We start from the raw sequence: 24,088 nt of genomic DNA on the forward strand, positions 1-24,088 counted from the left end.
TATCTCAGTTGGAAAATATGAACAATATTCAAACATTTGGTTGACATGTTGGCAGATTAGTTTTTTCAGTTATGTCTCTGTGAAGTACTTTATCACTCAGCATTCAGCAGTAAAGAATGGTAGAAGGTCACAAGGAAGAAACTAAAAATGAAAGGTGCAAGCAACAATGATCAGGCCCACACAGTCCCTGTGTTGTTGTACTATAGAACTCCATGGAAGGCGCAGTGTCTTTCCAAGGTAACGGAAACACAATTATGAACACAACTATACTGAGGAGGATTTACACTAATGTAAAAATACCACTAAATATTACAATCCATTTCTGCCAATAGATCCTCTGGAATGTTAGACACTGGACCTTTAAGGGAGGGGAAAAGGGGGGAGGGTAATATATGAAGGGAGGTAGGCCTGATTTTTTTACCTCTCCCTTTGTTTTGTGGACAGACCTGACAAAGCATAAATTCTGACTTTTTACGTTATTTTGATCAGTTTTCTTTTGGTTTCATAGCACTGTAGCCATGAGGGTGAATTTGCACCTGGCGTTTAATCGCATTACTTACTTCAAGTAATTCATTACATTTTTTAAGTAACTTGCCCAAGATTGTGAGTCATGTTAGCACAAAAGCTGATCTAACTATGTTACTAACAATGGGCAGTTAGCTCCTCTGGTAAGAGTACAATAAGTACACACAGCTTATTCAGCTCTTGTCTGATATTTATCTATAAACCATTCCTGTTTTGTGGAGCAGTTAAGAGATTAATTGATTTTGCCATTCAATTTTGCTGTTTTAAATGCTAGTGTGACCGGGCCCCAAAGCATTATAATTTGCTATCTACACAGCCGCAGCTATGCTCTGCTCAGATTTTAATGTGTGGGTGTACACCAAGAAACTCTGCAACTGGAAACATGATTTGACTACTGATGGGGGTGTGGGGGAGCAGCTCACAGCAAACAAGAGTGCTAATGCTTTTGTAACACATGTTGAGAAGCTCACACGCTCTGCCTTCTGGCAAAAATGTTCACCTGGGATATCTTTTAAAGCAGGCAATTTGAACTAAAAACAGACCTTCTAGGAGCTTACTCATAATAGGAAGCAATAAACTTCTTCTCAAGGTAGTTTTTTGACATATTTCAACTGGGGTTGTATCATGAAATTCAGGTTTCAGTTCCCTTTATGCTACTCCTACTATATATATATTAATTTGTTTTATTAATAAAACACCAGGATGCACATATCGAGACAGAGACATACATGAGAATGAGAATGAGCGATTCAGCTTGAAGAATAAATGATGCACACAGTGGGGCTGTGTGTGTCAGCCAACATGACTCTTTTGATGAGATGTCACTTAATGATGCAGCACTAGACAAAACAATTACCGGAGATGAGGGTAAACAACCTATAAATGTTTGCAACCAATTTCTTGCCTCAGTCTTCAAGCCCTGCTGATTTTTCAATCACTGTTAAACTTTTTGATAGTTAGAAGGAGGATGGCAGAGAAGCCTATGTATGTTTTGTTTTCTAATATATACCTTGTTTTCTCCGTTCAGCCTGCCTGACATCTCACTCAGTTGTGCTATATAAAAATTTAACAACAGGGACAAAGACAGACAGATTGCAGCATACACACACACACACACACACACACACACACTGACAAGAACAATACAAGTACAAAGCTCCACCTGCCCTTTCCACGGTGTGTTTTGATCACCATGCTTCACACCTTCGTCAGATCTTGGCCCCCGCTTAGATTTCACCTCAAGTCTCACCAGAGACAGTACACGCTTTTTCCATGTTAACAGCCTTGCTTTCATGCCTGTGAGCTGTCCGTATCGATAAGACAGTGTTAATATTTATCTATCAGCTACAGTTTGTCTGGAATGGTCTGAGAGTACTTGCTGAAGCATGACTTTTCCAGTAGTGTGCATAGTGAACTCATATACCCAAAGTGAAATTAATGTTCACTGGTGTGCAATAGGAACATAGTGTGTACACATTACAGCCACGCCTGTAACAACAATGTGAAATAAAGTACAGGTTTTTCTACAATGTAAAAATGTATCCTATTGTAATGTGCTCAATGTTCTCTAACGCCACACGGTCATCTAAATCTGAACTGTGTTTATTCAGTGCATTCGCTAGCGAGGGAGAAGTAATTGTAATATCTAAATTTTGACATGTGAATTTGTGATCAATAGCAAGTCATTTGGTCAGTGCTGACCTCTGAGGGAACGGAAAGTCAGAATTGGAGGAATGGAGGAAGCTTTCATATTAGCTATCTTGCACAAATACATAATTTGGAGAAATTGTGTGAACTTTTTGTCCCGTTACTAACAAATTTGCTCACTGACCGATCCAACATCGGCTGTCAGTACACATGAGCTAGGGTTCATGAAGTCGTATTCATAGTTTGTCCTATTTACTGAAGTAGTGAACAATGTTTCCTTTGCATTAGAACCTTAAGGGATGGTAATGATTATCCATCCAGGTATTAAGATGGGTAGGTAATGGATGACGTGGAGGCCAGAACCCTCCGATGTGCAGGAGCTGATAATAGGCACCTCATCTCGCATTATTGGGCATTATCCCTTACCTAATGGACACCCTGCACTCAATCAGGAGTGAGTATTCACCCAGACTATGGTATAAAGCCCATATAGCTTGTAAACACAGTTAATGTAACTTAATGCAGAACTATACTGAAATTCTACTGGGAAACAATTATAGACAAAATCACTTGCAAATGTGTTCCAGGAGCATATTGGCAGTGGTGGCAGTGGTGCAGATGACAGCATCATTGTCCCCCTGAGAGAGTGTGCAAATTTTCTAATTATATTCAAGTGCGTACAACTCAATTTCTCATTGTGAGTCTTACTTGAGACGAAGAACTAATTTGCTGGTAGTGCCATTCATCTTTGTTTTTACAACTGAGACAACAACCTCTGCCTGCCACTGTTTAAAAAATGTTACTTTGTTTATGTCATAGAAAAATGGCATGGCAGAAAATTCAGTCCAAAAGTATAATTCAGTTTTTTCTTCCTACAGTCATATTCAATTAAAGTATGTTTCAAATGACTGATGTTGTTTACCAGAACCTCATACTATACGTCATTTAGTACGTAACCACACATTTCTCTGTCCCATGCTCTCTGGACTCAATTGCCATTACACAATAATATAGTTTGGCCTTAAAGGACATACTGTGCATTCTTCAGAAATGTTTTATATTCTTGCTTACATCATAGTAAGTAAACAGTTTATACAGTTTTATCTTTGTCTGCCTTCAGTTGCTAGAATGACCATGGCGAGGCAATGAAACGGCTGTACTCCTCACCTTTCAATAAGATAGGAGCAGAGAAGGGAGAACACACACAAAGTCAATTTACTCCCAAATGACTGAGGAATAACATTAAATAACTACGCTATCGCTGCCATGTTCACTCAAACCTTTTCTTCACTCCCACTATAATAGATTTTGGATACAACAGAAAGTTTTTAGAACCGTCTCATCCGCTCTTATTTTGTTGTAGGGTTTCTGGGGAGACATAATGTAAATAAAAGTGCAATCAATAAACCTGTAGTTTTGCACTATGGTCACTACAACTGAGTAATATGGACAGGTGTAATATTAAGGCCTAGTTATATTAGGGGTGTGAGAAAATATAGAAGAATATTGTATCGCAGTGTTTTATTTTACAATATCGATTCTCAAAAACACTGTATCAATGTTTGAGACCGCCAAGAGCAGTAGTATAAACCTAAACGAAGGGCTATGATGTTACAACAACTGTGATAAACACAAATGCAGATCCCACTGTTCTGGTCGCATAAAAAAAACTAATCTCTTATTTTATTCATACAGTGGTGTGTTCTTTATACTATGACAGTTTTCCTAAATTAGATTTTTTTTATTCGCCTACCTCTACCGGAAAAGAGAGCTAGAGAGTCAGTTAGCAAGCTTGTTATCTGGGAGTGTTTTCGGTCTTTCAGCAATCAGACACCTTCGTCCAGGTTGACCAAGCCCTGGCTTCTGTCCACACAGTCCACTCTCCTCTCCTAATCCACATCCACAGTGATTTCAGATGCCTTAGTGACCATTGTGATGGCCTCTTCGCCAGCTGGCTGCGATGATGCTGAGCAAGTTGTAGGTCCTGCAGAAGAATTGATCTTCAAACCCTTAACATACCTCAAAGGGCTCGAACATTGCTTGCTATCCGTTGCTGCGGCATTGTTTCACCAGCTCCGCATACTTTGCCCTCTTCCTCTTAGGAGGGTGAGTTCTAGGAGGATGACTTGCTTGGAAGCCACAGAGAGTACCACCATGGTTAGGTAGGTAGTTTTATCTGATAAAAGAGATCTGCAAAGGCTCTTCTCATGTATCCAAGCCCAAGCCTCTTTGAGGATCCCTCCTTGATCCCTGCTAATCAAGGCATAAATAAGACTGCATTAATAAGTCCTTCATAACGGTGGATTGATCTTACAAGTCATAAGATCAAGAAGCAAGGACGGATACAAATAAGGGATGTAGGAGGAGCCATTGTCAGGACAGACAGCATATCAGGGCTGATGAAGTCAAAGGTGTGCAAAGAAAGAATGAGCATGAGCAGGTGGGGTATGACTGATTCTGGAAAAATCATCTGTCATTATAACATGCTTAAGAGTTACAATTCTGTTTCAAGGCTTGGACTGAAATATCCTCCTGTCCCTAGTGGAAAAAAAAGGAATCTTTTGTCTTGTTTATTGCCCAGAAAGTGACTTCCTACAGTGAAAGTTTGCAAGACAACCCAAACAAAAGGACTGTTTGTCCTTGGTTTCATCCCTTGAAAACTTGTACTGGCCTTTCATAAAATCATTTATAAGAATTATTACCCTTAAAGAACTAACTGCCATTTAGTGAGTGTTTGTATACTAGTAGAGAGCCGCTTTATCTTTTCCTCCGGCACACAGCTCATTTGCTGGTACTTCATATCTACATAAACATCTATCTCACTTTCAGCAGGGGATAATCCAAATATTAGCATCACGGTGACATTGTTTAGACAAGGGTCTCTGCACAGGCTAGATGCCACGTGTCGTGTGGTGTTTTATAATTGCACGCAGATGCAATCACTGATGTAAACACATCTGACTCTTGTCACACAGAGCGGAGAACCCAAATATGTTTTCACAATGACCTGCAATGATAGGCCTACTTCATCACACACTTACAATGCAATTTGTGAACTATTTAAAATGTAATGAACAACTGTGTTATGCAAATCTACTCTCACCCCCTTACCCTCACATAGCTTCTATCAGATAGCCCATATATATTGTGGTCTGGTTACTGATGCAGAACGGAAGAAGACAAGCAATTTGTTTGCTGTTCTGTTAGCACTCAAACAAACCACAGCCTGAGCGTAATCATAACGTTACATTATTACAGTAAACAAAACTTAAGGCCTAGTTACACCAGAAAGTGACAGCAGATTTAATCCACTTGGTAACAAAGTGACTACTTACACAGTTAATTTATGAACTACTATAGCTGGCAAGCTACCTGCTAGGTCATGTTAGCAGTAGTCAGTCAAAATAGCTTCTCAGACTTATATATATGGATATATATAATTATATATAATTGAGTTTTTGGAGTATCCTAAACCTGGATTAGCCCTTATCACGGTTGTGAGAAAATATGCTAGCTGTAATAACATGAAAAAAGTTTTTACTAACATGCTAACATGATAATAATTATTAGTTTCACATACAAAGCTGAGGCTGATGAGAATATCATATTATATTGTACAGTGTCTTTAATATTCCGAAATTATTATTTCTGAATATTATTAATAATTATTAATATTATTATTTTATTATTATTATTATTATTAGCTTTGTAGGAATGAAGTCATAAACCTAAGTATTAAACTTTCACCCTCTGGTGACACTACATTAAGGGATCAGTACAGTCATTAGGATTTATCCTGACATGGCTGTCTACAAAACTCCATGGCAATCCATCCAGTAGTTGATGAGATGACGACATTGCCAACCCGAGAGCTGGCTAAAATACTGGATACTGTGGTCTACCTACCTACACCTAATCCATGTTTCCGATGAGTCTCTCTTGGTACAGAAATGAGCTGAGATGTTCAGCATTCAAGACACTCCTGCACCGATGGTAAGAAACTGTATTTTGTTATGATCATGTAGGGATATGAATAACTAGGTTTTTCATGTTCAGTGTAAGCATCATATCCTGAATATGATCAAAGTCAGGCTACTAATGGGCATTCAAAGATTGGCCTACTCATTTAAAAAAAAATCATTACTAAACTGTGGTACTGAGTGACGAGTATTAGGGCCAGACTAAGAGAAAAAAATATTTTATTTTATTAGACTGAGACAAACAGCGGCTGTTGTTGAGCTGGTCACGTCATATCTTGATAACTCTATCAAAGCTTTTTTCTCATTAAAACGACAATTTTTCATAATTTCCCCCCAAAAAAAACTTTGCCCTCTGTAGAAGATACATTTTTCCATAAGAAATATTTGGTTACATTATGTGTGCATTCTGTCATTATAAGTTCACCTCTGTCGATTACAGGTTGGTTGGTTATAAAGTACCTCCATTCTGGAACAACAGAGCTGAAAAAGTGTACTGGATTTTGTCTGCAAGGCCAAAGCTCCATTTGTGATGTGTTCAGCTACTGCTGCTGTGAGGATGTAAACATAACAGAGGCTCTGTTCTGCCTCTGATCCAGAGGGATCTGGACTGGCTTCTTTTGAAGAGGAAAATCAAACACAACGTGACCGGATATACTGTAGCCAGGAAGGATGTTTAAAAGAAGACTGCTGAGAGTCACTTTATACAGTTATGTGTATGACAACATTGAGGTTTAGCAGAAACCCCAAGTTGTTGTTTTAAGTTTTGAAGATGTTTATTTACTAACTAGGCAGGGTTATTAAGGGTATTTGTGATCAATAAGCTTCATACTTTAGGACTGACGAGTAATCAGAGGTTAAAATACTGCACAGGCCAGCCTGAGATCTCGTCAACCACCTGTTTTTTTGCCACAAAGGTGCTAAGTGTAACACTTTATAAATTAATAAATTACCACCATATTCATTTCGAGAGTACACTGTAGCTGTGTAATGACTGTATGCAACATCTGCTGCCTTTTCTGGCCCATATGTTCCAGTATGCAGTGTGTGCCACCAGGTTACATTTTGTGGACAATGTGCCGCATGGCCTCATGACAACAAGAGGGATTGAACAAATGAGGAACAATGTGCTACTCTTCTTTCAGTTCAATTTGAGCTAGAGTTTCCAGAGTTTCTGGCAATGGCAGGTGGTAAAATGAGCTGATGGAAAAATCACCTTCAACATGTTCTCCCCAGAAAATGCTGGGAGGGTGGCAGATAGGGACATATGTGATAGGAAGAAGTAAAGGGGTTATGAGAAGTGTTACCTTTATTTGGGCCAGTTTCACTTACAATTCCACATCTGTGAGATAGCGCTTGAGGCCTCAATGCTACTGACCTCAGTCTCTTCAGTTTTTTAATATGGTATATGGAGTTACATTATTAAACTACAAGTTAAAATATTAAAGAAAATGTTAAACATTGCACTTCTAAATTGAAACTGACCCTAGGAGTTATGAGAATGTGGATTAATCAAGAACTCAACCAGATGTGATGAAAATACTTGAACCAAGAAGCCCCTATGAACATTATGAATTATGATAACGAAGGATTATTTTGGGTCAACTATTCAGGGACTGCCTCTGAATGCAAAGCTAACAACCAAGAGAGGATTTATTTTTTTCAGCTGCAGGCCAAATCTCATCATCCACAGAATAGAGGGTTGCTGCCCTCTATCATTTAAGCTGCAACAATATTTCTTTTGCAATTTTGTCATCTTTTGAATATGTGGCTGCTGTTTGTAAATCTGTTTCCCATACACTACTTACACTGTATCATCCTCCTAAACTCAAACATGGCTTCTTAGAAGAAGGGTGTAAAGTCTTACAGATACAAGTCAATAAAATCTGAAGTTTGGAAGACATTTGAATTATATAAGAAGGAAGGAAGGAATTTGTAAGATCTGTTGGACAGCAGTTAAGTACAGTGGTAGCACGACAGATCTTATCATTCACCAGGTGAGACGGCATGGTGATACCTGTGCAGGTGACGAGGAGTCTGCAGATGCTAATTCAGCTAGCACAAGCAACAACACACAAGACACAGTTATTAAACACTGTTTGCAGAAAGTCTTTCTGTCTGTGTCTATTGGAAAAGCAATAAACAAACTTTTCCACTTTTATTGTGGCTTATTTGAATTAGAAAGGAAAATAAATCAGATTACATCAAATCACACCAAATTGATTAATTATATATTGATATTTATGATGATATATATGATTATTATTATTATTTATTGATTATTAAAATGCATCGTCTCTGAATTGTATCGTAGCCCATGTATCTAGATAGATATTGGATCATCTTAAATAGAGAGATGCACACCCCTATGATTTCAATCAAATTTTACTGCATTGTCATCTCAGGGGACAAAACAGTTTACTGATCTGCTAGAATAATTTGATTTCTCACATTTTACAGGGCACACTCACAATAAATACATGCCAAAAGCCCCTTGAAGAAATGGAGAAACAGTAAAAAATGCTAAAGAGAGCCTGCCAAAAGGCTGAGCGTAAGTGGCAGAAGATCAAGCGGCTGGTTCACCTCAAAATCTTTAAAAATGCAGCTATAACAAAAAAATTAAGCTTTCCAGACAACCCTACATTTCCCAGATAATACATGATAACCATAACAATGCTCAATTTACTATTCTTTGCCACTGAGAAGCTGCTGAATCCTTCTGAGCTTCTCTCATCAATGAACTGTCATGAATCTGCATTTTTTCCTAGAAAAAGTCTCTCATATAAAAACTTTACAAACCAATGGATCTGGTCCATCTCCCCGTCATCATCACACCACCGTAGGCACAATGTAGTTTTTCACCTACAACCTCCTGTGAACTAGAAGAGGTGATACAGCAGATAAACCTCCACTTCTCGGCTCCCTCAATCCAGTTCCCACAATATTTTTTTTGTGTGTGTTCCACTGTCTGTCAAATTAAGTATTAAATATTGTAAACAGTTCTTTACAATCTGGAGTCCCTCATCTCTCAGGCATTCTATTATTACACCATAAGCAACCAAAACCTGAAAGAACAACTTAGACCCATGAGTGATAAGCAACTAAAGAACAATCTCCAATATCCCTTTCCTTAGCACAATATATGAAAAGGGTGTCTACAAACAGCTGCATAGTTACCTATCACTGCACAATCCGTATTATATGTAACAATGTGGCTTCAGGACTAACCACAGTAATCAGTTATCTAAAAATCAACAGTCCTGCAGGCAAGCCCTCCATTCTCATGTTGCTGGACCTGACTGCAGCCTTTGACACCATCGTCCACAACATTTTACTCATTAGAAAATGCAGTTGGCCTCTCAGGCCATGTCATTAACTGGCTTTTCTCCTATATAAACAGGTAGGACATTATCTTTGTCTCTCAACAACCATACAAGTGGAAGGTGTAACAGTTGTTGTGGTGTCCCACAAGGCTCAGTTCTAGGCCCATTACTTGGATCCATCATACAAAAGTACAATGTATCTTACCAATCTTATGCTGATGATACACAATTATATGCAGTGCTATGTCAGTCTGTGAGGTTAACATTTACGTTAGCTTAAACAGCTCCAGAGGAGAACGTTCAACTGTAACAATAGTTGTCATCACTCAGATATCTTAACACTAACAGATTGGAGCTAACAGAAGTTTGTCATTGCCAGAGCCGTTTCTTGATATATGCGGACTATGCAGCTGCATAGGGCCCCGCAGCCACCAGGGGGCTCCCAAACTGCAAGTTCAGCCTCATATTTTATTATATTTTGGAGAATTAAAAGTACCTGTCTTTATTTGCATGTATTGCATGCATTCATTATGCATTTATTTTCAAAGCATGTAAGTGTTCGTGGGGTAATCGTGACGTCTGCCGACAGGTCTGACAGGATGATTGACAGCCGCCCACCTTCCACTGAAGTGATGAGAATAACGGTAGACACTAATTACAATGTCATCGAAACGTACTTATGCATCTGGTGCAGAGAAACGCAAAAAGAAGAAAACCGATGAAGAAAAACGATCACAGGATAAAGGTAAGGCATTTGATGTGGGGTGGAGGGGGACACATAACGCCAACTTCTGAACAAGTTAGTTTGTTACTTTTGTCATGCTGGCTAGCTCAGCTAGCCTCAGATAAGTGTTAGCTACCTCAGCTAACGGGCTATGATTGTTTGTTTGTATGTAAATAAAGTCAGCTTTATCCAGAGTTTGCTTTACAAAAAGGCTCAAATAAATGTGTCTCAAGCATAGACCTGTGCTACTATTTTGTAAATAAAACCAATTATTATCAGACTGATTATTGTTACTTTTAGTAGTAACGTTAGTAGTAGTAGTAGCAGTATAGCAGTGGATTATTCATATAGCACTATGAGTTTTAAATGATCACTGTGCTATAAAATATTTTCCAATTCTTTTCTCTATTGTATTTTTATTTACTGTGGTTTGGTTACTGGACAAATCTGCTTAGTTGAATTCCCCTTGCCAAATTTACTAGCATATATATTGTGACAATGTAGTTTACTAATTTGAACAAACCTGTACATTTAAAGTGTCCTGTACTGCATAGGACTGCTAGTTGTCCACTTTGTAATGCACTGCAAGATATATGCAAACATATTCCCTTTATATCATATGGTGCTCATCACTCATTTACCTTCATTTTTATTAATTAACTAGTATAATGTGGAGATAAACACAGAAAAAACTGGTAGATGCTTAAACAGGGACACTGTATATTGTAATGTTTAATATAAAAACAAATTGAGAATTTTTTGCATAGTGCAACACAGCTGCAGTTATATGATATGAATATTTGCTTCTGATTGCTTGGTAACCTAAGGAGCTTTGTCTTTGCAGGAGCAATTTCTTACTTCAGAGGTCCAGTTCAAGGAGAGCCAGGGGGACTTTCATCAGCTTCTGACCAGGAAGCAGAAGTTTTGAGGAGGAGAACGTAAGACTATGACCATACAGATCCTGATCACAAAGTAGTGATGTTGTACAGTTATATATGGTTCATTTTAAACTACAACTACAGTATATCACTACATAACTAGTTTTTTTATTGATTTTTTATTGATTGTGCAATAACATGGATGCTGGTCAATTATATACTTATGTATTTAAGTAAGTTTAGTTATTTATTTTTTACTGTTTTGGAATGGTGGGTTAAAGCTTTTTTATGTTATGCCACCTCAAAGTTTACATTTAACATTTTTCAAGAACATACTGTATCTGTGGCAATTATTAATGTACTCTAGCCTGATTTACTCTTAAAATGTAACATACTGCTAGATCATCACAGAATATATGAAAAAGTTAGGAATCTCTACCTCAGAGTTTGAAAAAATAGGGGCCCCCAAATAGTACCTCGCATAGGGCCCCCAAACAGCTAGAAACGGTCCTGGTCATTGCCATAACTGGCCAAATATACAGCTGTTATTTAATTATAATCACAGCATTCAAACATGGTGTTATATTTATTTAAATGATTAAGTAATGTTAAGTATATCACCAATCTAGTATCTTAATGCAAGTGCAAAAGTGCCCAGTCTTTCTAGTTAGGCAAGATTACTTAGAAATTGACTTTTCTCTGGAAAACAAACCTGTATGGTCCCCAACAACAAGCATCTACATTGTTCAATTCCAAAAACTGAGAAAAAAAAAGATAATTTTGTGATCTTGCTATTTGTTGTCTAAACAGTATACTGTTTGGACAACAAATACAGATTGCTCTTTAAACTAAATAATCACAATTTAAATTGCAGTTTTAATATTTTCAGATAAATCCCAACTAGATATTTTCTACAAGTCCTGACCTCATGTTTGCACTACTGTCTGTAAGAGCCCAATTCAACAATTCAGCCAAGAAGCACTGACAGACATTTTATAGTTTCTTGATTGTACTGTGTGTGAATGTTTATGATTCTAAGAACAGTGTGAAACCAGTGGTGGAAATATTGGCAGTACAGTCAATCTAGTTGCACTAGGGCACTTGAGCTGATGTGTCCCACACATGGAGACCATGAAACAGTTTATATACTGTAGCTTTAATTGTTCTATAATTGTTAATATTACATTTCCAATGTACGGTGGCTGAGAGAGCTCAACACACTGCAACTTGAGAAAAAACATGTAAATAGACAAAACACAAGCAAATTAAGAAAACACATTTTTGACAACACATGCACAACATCTAAAAAATATGCTGCAAATACATGAAAAACCATCATCTACTCAAAGATTTCAATACATTCAATACTGTTTTATGACCAAATTGCTGCACAACTAATGACATGCTCATCAGCCTCAACTCTACTTTCTGTTTAGTGCCATTTAGTAAATGTTAGCATCCTAACACCCCGAGCTTAAACGGGACATATTATGCAAAACCAACTTTTTAATATGAATGTACATTTGGGACTCTGATGAGCACCATATGATATAAAGGGAATATGTTTGCATATATCTTGCAGTGCATTACAAAGTGGACAACTAGCAGTCCTATGCAGTACAGGACACTTTAAATGTACAGGTTTGTTCAAATTAGTAAACTACATTGTCACAATATATATGCTAGTAAATTTGGCAAGGGGAATTCAACTAAGCAGATTTGTCCAGTAACCAAACCACAGTAAATAAAAATACAATAGAGAAAAGAATTGGAAAATATTTTATACATTTGGGACTCTGGAGGGCCTATCAGCAGGCAAAGTATGAAAAAAAATGACTCAGTCATGTTTTTGTGGGCTGCCTCAGTCAGAATATAGGAGAGAAATCACACAGGTTCAGAAGTGTGTAGTTTGTGACGTCACATGCTCTGCTTGTTGCCACCCACCTCTCTTTACTTCCTGTTGACTATCGGAGCTCCGCCATTGCTACTATAAAAGGCAAGCTAGTGGAGAACAAGCAAGTCCAGCCTGCAGCCTGCAGCTTAATGTCTGGGCAAAGGCCTCAGCAGACAAACTGTTCAGTCATTGGCTGCACAGCCCAACACTAATTTACATATGTAAATTTATGTAAATTTATGTAAATTATTTTTTACGGCAATGTCCGGCTAGAGTCAGAAAAGGAATGTGTGTGTGAACCACTTTGTGTCAGACTGTTTTCACAACCTCGGTCAGTACAACAGTGGACTGACTGAAAGACTGTTCCTGAAAGAGGGATTGTACCAACTGTCTGTGGAGAGACAGCAGAGGAAGTCACTGGAAGGATTTTTAAGAGTTTATGCTGTTTTTATTGTTCATGTAATGCTAGCTCATGCTAACCACTGTTAGCTGCAGGAGCCTCAGTGATGCTAACGTAGTTATTGTTTGTTAAATGTTTGTTATTGTTTGTTAAATGTTTGTTATTGTTTGTTAAATGTTTGTTATTGTTTGTTATTGTTTGTTAAATGTTTGTTATTGTTTGTTAAATGTTTGTTATTGTTTGTTAAATGTTTGCAAGATGAACATGAAACTTATAAGGTGAAGTTAATGTATTAACCAGCTGGTGCAGATGTCTCCATATTCTCCCCTGCTGATATTTTTATAGAGATTCACACAAAGTTTATTATAAGTTTATACAGAGAATCATCAAGCTTCGTGTCGGGGGGGGCTGTAACTCTGTAACTCTGTAACTGTTGTGGGTTTTTTGTCATGGGTAATTGTCTTTATGTTGGTCTGTATTGAGTTAAAGTGCTCAGTCAGTAATATGTTTGTGTCGCTGTTAGAAAGAACAGAAAACCTCCGAGTGAACAAACTGTAGCTGCTCATCAGCTGTTAGCTCGCTGAGCTAGCGCTAGCTTTGTTATTCCGGAGCCATTGTCCTGCTCTGCTCAGGTGTGTGTGTGTGTGTGTGTGTGTGTGTGTAAATGTACCGGAGGTAAAGATAGAGCTACCGTGAGAGAGAAATAGTCAGACTGTGATCAAGCCTCCTTAGAAGCTGACTGAATACAGAGAGTGAGTTATGGTGATTATTGTGTAACTTTATACTGACGTGCTAACGTTATCTCAGCTAGCGCTAGCTTCGTTGTTTCTCTGCTTCGTTCAGGTGTGTGTGTGTGTGTGTGTGTGTGTTACGTGTGTAAATGAACTTGATCAACGTGTACCAGAGTTAACACTAGAGCTACAGTGAGAGAGAAATAGTCAAACTGCAGGGATTCATTAGTTTAGTATTACTGTGTAACTTTGATTAGCACCCAGCAGCTGGGGTTGCTCTCTAGGCTTTATGTGGAGTCAAACCGACGAATAAAAGTTTTCTGATCTGTTTATTTAGCGTTACTGAAGTACTGCTATTACTGACGATATAAGTGTAGGTCCAGTGTAACATCCTATACTCATATAATCTCCTGTTGTATTATAAACACTGAGGCTCACTGCTAAATGTCTGTTATTGCACCGGGAACTTGTTACAACATCAGTTACAGTCAGTAAATGTCCTGTGTGTGTGTGTGTGTGTGTGTGTGTGTCTGCTGCCATTAGATAGACATTGTGTTGGTAACCTCAGATTGTTTCAACAACACATCACTACAGTTAGCTGCAACAAGGAACCACCAGAGACACTGCTTATTATTTTATTTTATAACTTAGGACTACTGTGAGCCACAATGAGCTGTTGTACTTGTTTTATATTATACTGTATTATATTATACTGTATATTATGTGCTGTCTTACAAGTAACACTGAATCTTCCTTGTTTTACAGGTGACCTGATGAAGCTCAGAAGTTCCTGGACCCATCAGAGGACAGAGACAGCTGCAGCATCAGGACAGTCTGGGTATCCAAAGGAAGACTCGTGAAGCTCCATTACCAGCTCACACTTCAGTATACTAGAAACCATAAACCTTGATGTAGGACAGGATCTGCACAGTTTACATAAAAGTTATAGCTTTGTTACTTACAACATGTGTAACTGGAATATAAATGAAACATAAATAAAGTGTTTTACTTTTAAGAAGAGTTTTGGTCATTTTTAAATTCAGTAATAAGTGTGGTTTTATATAAATAACATGTTATTTCACAGAGGTTTTATGAAGATTTCCTGGATGTACAAGAGTTGAAAACCTGATTCGTGTAACATCTATCAATATGAAAATGTGGAACTTAAACCTGTATTAATGACTGTAAGCAACACAATACATTACTGTCTCACATTCAAACTTTATTACATTGGAAGATAAATGACATCATAATACAGTATGTGGTATAAATGATAGAATATTCAGTATACAGTATTTTTAATGGGGTTCAAACATAATTGCAGCTTTTACACATATCTGAAGGTGAACTTTGGTAATAATACTTTTAAGTTAAAATATCAGACTATGAAATATGGATACAGTACAGTTAACAGTTGGTTACTTGGCAGTTTTTAAACCACATGAACAAGTTACTTTATTAGATGAGTGATTCCTTCGGTTATGTTGACATGTACAGGATAAAGTATTCCAGGTTTCTGTTTCCATGGTCTCAGTAAACTAATGTGTATAAAGAATATAACAGATGGGAGGTTACAGTAATCATTATACTATTACTCTGATTACTTTGGTACATTTACTGGCTGTTTCTTCACTAGAAACAACTGCTTGACTAATGTTAATATTATGTCATATATAATATGTTTAACTTCACTGGGCTGTGTAGACTGTAGGTCACTGCTCACTGCTGTACCTGTAAAGACATAAAACACAGTGTTGGTTCTCATAGTTAAGGTATAAACACTAACATTATGTGATAGATAGAGGTTATATATATATATATATATATATATATATATATATATATATATATATTAGTTATATGTATGTATATGTAGTTAATATAGCAGTATTTACCTGAGGAAAACGTCACAGAAAGCTGTAATCCTGATTGTTGATGTTGTTCATTTCTCTGTGATTTCAGGTCAGACTCCCGCTCTAACATGTCCGCTGGTGAAGTTTTTGCTTTAGAAGCAGTTATTGAATTAATATTGACGGTGGAAATGCAGCTAATCTCAGTAGCAGCAGAGAATGTCTAATAAGGGGAGAAGTTCCACTCTCGGTCTACTTCCGGGTTCTGAACTGTTGCAGTTCCACTCTGATTCCATGTGAGGGCGCTCACAGGATGAGTGCAGAATGAATGGCGGTCTATGGAGCTATACCCTCAAAATCCACTTTTCTCAGGATATAATTTTTTGTCTAGTAATTTGAATGTTGCATTCGAAAGGGGATGCAAAGAAATTACACATTGCTGGGTGTTAGATTTTTTAGAGTCACTTATTTGCTTTAAAAAGTCTTTTAAAATGTCAATGACGTCATACACATCGTACGGCCAGAGATACTGCTTTACAGCAAGCCTTGAGTCTCTTTGTGCTTCCGCGCTCTGCACTTCCTTTTCTCTTGAGGCATCGACGACACAGTCATAACGATAGGCAGATAAAAGTACCAGCAACCCAAAAAAAAGTTGCTGTGTTAAAAAAAAAGTACTTGGGCGAAAAAATCCGTAACATTCTGGTCGGGCTTCGGATGCCACGATGCCATCAAGCGGGATCGCTGGTCGTAATCAGTCCTTCACTGACCAATCAGCATTCATTAGCAGAATGCTAGCGCGTTATGGGCAACAACAACTCAACCTGTAAGAAATCGAAAGGACATAAGTACTCGTTCATTCAACTTTTGACCTATAACCCATGTTGAACTTGCAAAAACTACAATCAAATCTGAGATTTCTCAACGAGAATCGGGTGAAAGAGACAAATTTAGTCGTCTAGCTCCATCTGCTCCCATTCATTCTGCACTCATGGGCGATCGCCCCCAGTGGAACTCTGGTGGAACTGCAACCAAAATTCGGTACAATGGGACTTAATAGAGAGTGGCCAGGCTCTCCGTAGACGGGCTCTGGTAGTAGTGAGGAGCTACCTTCCGGCAACCAAGGGGAGGGGCCGGAGCGTCATCCACGTGAGCCGCGTCATCCGCGTCATAATGCCGACCAATCAGAGCAGACTGGGCTTTTTGGGAGGGGGGTCTTAAAGAGACAGGCACTAAAACCCAGCGATTCAGACAGAGGCTGAAAAGAGGTGCTCAGCTGTAGGCAGTATGAGAAAAATAATGTGTTTTTTGAACATTAAAACATCTAAACCTATTTTAGGAGAGCCACAAAATACAATTATGAACCTGAAAAAGGGGCATAATATGACTCCTTTAAACATTATAGCATTTAGCTCAAAGCCTAGCAGTGTCTAATTATAGTCCAAAGGAAAAGAGAAACATTGCATTATTTTCACAGTGCTTTTTGTGTTTTGTAGGGTTGCCTCCCAAACTAAAGATTTTCCTAGTCGTATAGTAGTTGTTAGTTCCTGCCATTAGTCCACTAGTCTTTTACGTTTATGTTTTTAATTTAGTGTGTAGCCAGCGTGAAACAGACTTAGGAGCAAATAAAAATAAATATAAGTACAAGAACAAGGCTTTAATCCTTAGTCTATTGTAGGATGATATTGCGTATACGAATGCATCTCCGCATCAGCCACAGCGTAAAAAGTACAAAACAGTCTGTGGGACCGAAAGCTCATGATTGTGTCGTACTGGCAACATACAGCTCAAGAAGCCACAGGGCTCCAGTCTGTAAACACTCTCTCCCTCCTAAGAAACCCTCTCATGATCTGTGCACCGCTCCATGGGATCAATAATCAATACATCCACGGGCTCTTCTATAAATGTAATTTTCTAAGAGAATTGATTGGTCAGTAGGCAGTGTTTTTATAGTGTTGATCTCTTACCTCGAACATAACTTGCTACCGGTGCAGGTTAGCTGTTCAGCATGGCGATATACTCCAGTAAGAACTGAACCATCATCACAGGACTGAAAACCCAGGGTTAATCCTGACCTCGCTAACCCTAAATTCTGCTTCGTAATACAGGCCTGAGGATCGACTTTCAAGCTATTTGTGATATCACAAATCCTGCTGATAGGCCCCGCCCCTTAAAATCTGATGTTTAATGAGCACAGAGAAACTTTCCACTTTCAGCAGATTCTTGTAAAATCATCCTTCTAGTGTCAAACTCTGCACATAAAGCATTCAAACAGCACACTGTAGGAACACGAAGAAACACTGATTTCTGACTGGAGAAGACTTTTAAGTTTTAAAAAAAAGTTACTATTCTTGTCCAAGATATATTAATTCAAGCATTTTCAGTGACCCATATGTATTTATGTCAATTTTAAAAAACTTTTGATTTGTTCCTCCTCAAATTCACAAATGTTCAAAGATTTCAGGGACCCATGGGAACCAATGGAAGCAGCATATAAATCCATCAAACTCATTCTTGAAGTTTCTCTTTGGGTGAGTCAGTCGCTTTTGGAGTTCAAACTCATCCTGCTGCACAAACAACATCCCCTGGTACAACCCAAGCAGAGACTCCTGCACAGCAGGAGACCACTCAGTGCGAGCGCAGCAAACAAGCTTACAGGTGTACAAGCCACAGTAAGTGCACACAGCAGCACGAAGCTAAACACACAGCAGGTAAAATGTAAATTTATTGGAAATATCTGAGCTGACTGTCAGCTGCAGCGAGTTAACTTCACTTTCACAGTCTTGGAATTAAAAACAAATCCTCTCTGTCCACACGCTCTCTTCCTCACTCACACACTCCTGCACCACACACATGTTGACAAGTTTTGTTTGTTTGTGGTGGAAGGAGGGCAATAGAACTAGATTTTTATCTAGAAATCAATATGAGAATCTTGAATTGCTAATCTAGAATTTTGAAAATAACAGTGGTAGATTTTTTTCATTTTTTAAAAGAAATTAAGACTTTTCTGAGTCAATAGACAGGAATAACTTGGTATGTGCAGTATGCAAAAACATAATCTACGAAGTAACTAGTACCTAAGGCTGTCAAATGAGCGTAGTGGAGTAAAAAGTACAATATTTCCCAATGAAAAGTAGTGCAATAGAAATATCAAAAGCATAAAATGGAACTACTCGAGTAAAGTTCAAGTACAATTGAACCTATGTAAAGTCATTTTATGAAAACCATAATCAGATAGGAGCACAAACTGAGGTTCATTTTCATTATTGATTAAGCATTACTTTCTTATAAATTGGTTAATCCATAAATCTATAAAATGGCAGCAAACTGTGAAAAATGCCAGCCACAAATGACCAGCTATCTTAAATGTCTTGTTTCATCTACATTTTTGCATGACAAATGACTTAAAAAAAAGCTTGAAAATAGATGCATTGAATAACAGCAATAGTTTCTGTTTAATTTGGTGCCGATCCAGTAATCGATTAACTGACTAACAATGAATCACTGCGCCTCTAAATCAGACATATCGTCCCCCCCCCCTCTCTCTCTACCCCCTTTCATGTCTATCTTCACTTGTCTTATCAAATAAAAGGCATAAAAAGCCTTAAAATATTTTAAAAAACAAAGAAAAAAACATGTCAGCATTAACTTCAATCATAATTGATGGAGAGTCAAACTCAGGTTTGTTCGGAGGCAGTTATGTGTACCTCCAATGCAGACAGTCATCAGCTTGTTTGTAGGGTTGCTTTGATGAGGCAACTATTGCATCAAAAGACAGAAGAAAAAAACGTTTCATGGAGATACAGACGTTTTTTTCAAGTTCTAATGCTAAAGATTTTCATGAAATCAACAGGGGGGCAGATCTTGCAGCAGCTGCCACCCCAAATTGGTGTCAGATGCTTTCAAATTGAGTACATTCATTTAGATTAATTTAAAAAATAATGCGTTAAAATGATTTAATGATATGGCCACATTTTAGACTAAGTGATAAGCTTAAGTTCAATAAAAAAAAAGACATATATTTGAAAAAATGTCTGAAGAATAAAACAATTTATTGATTTCTAATTACACAAAGTAATACATGAATTGGTAATCAATGAAACACTCACAACACAACACAACACAAAATAAGGAAACGCTATCTCATCAGTTTGCAGTGAAGAAACAAGATAAGGAACCATGATGTGACTTTTTTTGAGTCCCACTTGCAGTGCCACCGGCTGCTGCCACCCCTTCTCTTAATGCTACATCCTGCCGGGCTGATGGCGCTCTGGATGATTTAGGAGAAGATGGGCCTAAACAGGTCAATCTCCACGCCTCCCCATGAGCCTGTGATGATGTTTTCTTGCTGCCTTGTGTCAGAGGAGGCACTGGCTGGAGTACTCTGTGAAAGCGGCTTTTTGTTATTTGGATTAATTTCAGTCAGTGTAAAATGTTTGTCCTTAAATTTATTTGCACCTAAGGGATTTCTACTTTTAGACAGATTATTAGGACAGCGACTATTTTTGTAATTCTTCCTTAAAATGCTCTCCCGGGGAGACAAATGGTTTCACTGTGCATGAATGCATTGTGAGTTGCCAGTAATTGGTGCCCCCTGCTATAAGACCCGTGCCTCCCCCGGATATCTGTTCTAGTTCTGACACTGCTACCCAACATTGAGGAACACTAACCAAGCTGCAGTATTTTTGTTGCTGCAGTAAATACGCCATCTGCTCTGACGTATTTCTGACAAAGAAGCTGCTCCACGAGCGTTTGCTGGCCTCTGATTCTGAGACCTGCAGTATGAAATCTCATTTGTTGTCACCAAATCAAACAGGACTGAAATCTTGTCATCTTGGTCATGTCCCTGCCTCGGAGCTCATTATTAAAGCTCCCCTCCAGTAAAAAATCTGTTTCTATTCTTCTCCCTATAGTGTTCTGTTTGAATGCTGTCTGTGCAGAGTTTGACTCTAGAAGGATGTTTTCACATTCATCTACTGAAAGTGGAAAGTTTCTCTGTGCTCATTGATCATCTGATTTTAAGGGGCGGGGCCTACCAGCAGGATTTGTGACATCACAAATAGTCTGGAAGTCAGTCCTGGTCCAGTATACAACTTGTACAGTGTGATGTAGAAACTTGAAGCCACCAGTGCACATCCACTGAGAATGGACTTTACAGTGAAGTAGGATGGTGGTTTTCAAACGGGGGTTCTGGGATCAACAGGGGTCCATGAGTGGGTTGTAGGGGGTCTCCAGCAATAGGAGGAACAGAATGTTTTTTATCACTTCATCACTTTACCAAGTTTTCTGGAAGCTGGAACAACAACAATAATTTATATTGATCCCAGTTTGATCATTGATATTCTATGAAGAATGTATGGTCTTTAAATCTAATAATAATAATCAAATAATAATAATAATAATAAGACTTCTCAGACAAAAAGAGATAAAAAAGACAAAATCCTCTTAAATTGGGGATCTGTGGTCTAATGTAAATCCATTGTGAGGGTCCTTGACATCAAAAAGTTTTAGAGCCACTGAAGTAGGAGACATCTTGTGTCCAGCAGGAAAACTTAAGAAATACACTTTTTTATTTGCAATAATAGATTCTGTAATATTTAATGAGGTAGCAGGAGTGGATATGTGTTTAAACTAAACTTATTTGTGGAAAAACCATATCAGACACACATTATTGCTCCAAGCAGACTATTTGTATATGTGTTTTAATACATGTCTGGGGGGATCTTTCAAGCTGAAAGAACCCGTAAATCAAATGATAACATATTTCAATCCCACTGAGTCTTCCTTTGAAGGTCTTACGAAGTTAAAACACTTTTCAAATGCTGTGCATTATTTATATTTCGGGTACAGTTTTACTCACAGCACTGCAGTCTGCCTGCTAACTGCAGGGGGAACTGAACTCCTAACCCAGGCAGTGTGAGCATGCTCTCCGACCTCCTCATCTCTCCCCTTCACTTCAGTTTTCTCTCACACGCACACACCTTCTCTCCCCTCGGTGTCACTTATGTTGTCAAAACAGGCAGGGTGTTTTGGGACCCTCCATAGCAGCGGGGGCGCCACTTCAAGCAGCTTATACTGCATCTTTCATATACACATGCACTGTACAAACAAACGCGCGCTTAAACGTTATGGGAGGAATTTGATCATTTGCTCTTTAGCAGTGTACATAATGTCCCCAGACTCGACTGTCCCAATGTATTTACTGTTCTGCTTATTGCATCAAGGGGGAAAAATAAAGTCCTATGTGATTTCTATAGGGTAAGACCCCTTGTGTGGGAAAATGTTTCTTGAGTGACAAAGACCATTTTCCTAGAGCCGGGCTCACGAATGCCAAAAGCCTCAATGAAAGAATCGGACGATAAGAACTGTTGGCCTTGGCGCTGCTTAAGAACGTTATTGTCGCAAAGGAGTGATGAATAGTGGAGGCAAAACACACACAGAGAAAAGCTGTGACAAACAGTGGAGAAAATATCTGTAGGAAAGTGGGAGAGAGCAAAAGCAGACAGAGAAGACTGCAGCAGATGATGGTGATCGTAATGATTACACAAAAGCTGAAGACAGACGTTCCCAGATTCACACCAGCAGATGTCACATTCCCCTTTGCTTTCGTCTCATGCCAAGTGTCTGCAAAGCCGCACAAAATGCCTCACCTAATCATTTCCAATTCTCTCATAACCCGAATCTGCTTCTGAGTGAATGCCATGTATGTGCATGGTAAACAAAGCTGAGGAGATTGGCCTAATCATTTATACAACCTACGACCTGCAGAATAACACCATTTGTCTCAGGGAGCAGTGGGGACAGACTTGAGAAATAGCCTTTTTGTTACAAGGGGCTGCTGTGCTCAGAGTATGGAAGAAATGTGTGTGTGTGTGGGGGGGGGGGTTGCGCGCGTCTCTGTCTTTGTTTCTCACTAACTCGCTCACTCACCCACTCACACACTGATGACTCACAAGCACTTTACATTTACAGCCACATTCCCCCCTAATGTACACATAGGGTTCAAGGAATTATCACTATAAAATGGCAGGGGATTGTAGAAGAATTGCCCGAGTAGTCCCAGTTTGTGCCTCTCATAGGTATTTTCTGCCAACAGGGAACTGGCTCCATTCCGGTTCAACCACCTAGTTCTGAACCATGCGGAGCATATTGACAAAAACTAAATTGGTTCTGAACCTGAAATTGGTTCTGAACTGGAGCCAAAAAATAGCAGGTTTTCCTCGGGAACCAAAGTGGCCGTGTCATATTCTATAGGTTGTTGTGCATTGTGCAACGCCCTCTGTTGAGGATGCATCGGATTACTATAGTTCCACTCAAAACTGGTGGAAACGCAGGCTGGTTTGCTAGATAGCACCCAGGTTCCAAGAATCTTGAATGGAACCAGTTCAATAACCAGAACTAAATTGGTGAAAAACGGACCTCATAGGTCTTTTCCACAAACAGGGAACAAGCTCTGAAAACAGCAGTTTTTCCCTGGGAACCAAAGGGGCGTCATATTCTCAAGTTCAATAAGCAGAACTTATTTGATGGAAAAACACTACGAGAGATTAAATCATCCAGATCTTTGAAAAACACAGGTCATTTAACAACACTGCTTTTTCTGAAGGTAGTTCCAAAATCCTCCAAGACTCTTCTAACAATCCAGATGAAAGAAATATTCAGTCTGATAAGCCATCTCTCAAGTTGTGACTGTTTTCTTTTTTTCAAATCTAGGCAGCAAGAAATTACTTTTTTGTGATAATAAAATACAGAAAATATATAAAATAATATGGCTGCAACTAACGGTTATTCCGTTGATCATTTCTCAATTAACTGATTAGCTGTTTGGTTCTTAAACTGTCAGGAAACTGTGAAAAATGCCCATCACTGTTTCCCAAAGCCCAAGCTGGCGTCCTCTAACGTCTTGTGTTGTCCACAAGACAATGTTCAGTTTACTGTCATAGAGGACTAAAGAAAGCAGAAAATGTTTACATGTACTTTAAAAAATGACTCAAAATGATTAATCTGCTCTTTAAATAGTTTTAAAAAACGAATTGATTCATTGATTAATTGTTGCAGAGCTGTAAAGTAAGTTGCACTTTTCATAATATAGTTACAGTGTGCTTTAACAAAGGACACAAGATCATCCAGACAGTTAAGACT

The 24,088-nt window shown here is 38.5% G+C and overlaps 1 protein-coding gene across 1 annotated transcript in view; it reads right to left on the reverse strand.

Annotated features, from left to right (window-relative positions):
* The window catches only part of ntsr1 (neurotensin receptor 1 (high affinity)), a 65,292-nt gene that overhangs the window by 39,576 nt on the left and 1,628 nt on the right, over positions 1–24,088 (reverse strand). The gene's annotated exons all lie outside the window — the stretch shown is intronic.

The sequence above is a fragment of the Dicentrarchus labrax genome, unplaced genomic scaffold, assembly GCF_905237075.1.
Source record: "Dicentrarchus labrax unplaced genomic scaffold, dlabrax2021, whole genome shotgun sequence".
Taxonomy (NCBI): Eukaryota; Metazoa; Chordata; class Actinopteri; family Moronidae; genus Dicentrarchus; species Dicentrarchus labrax.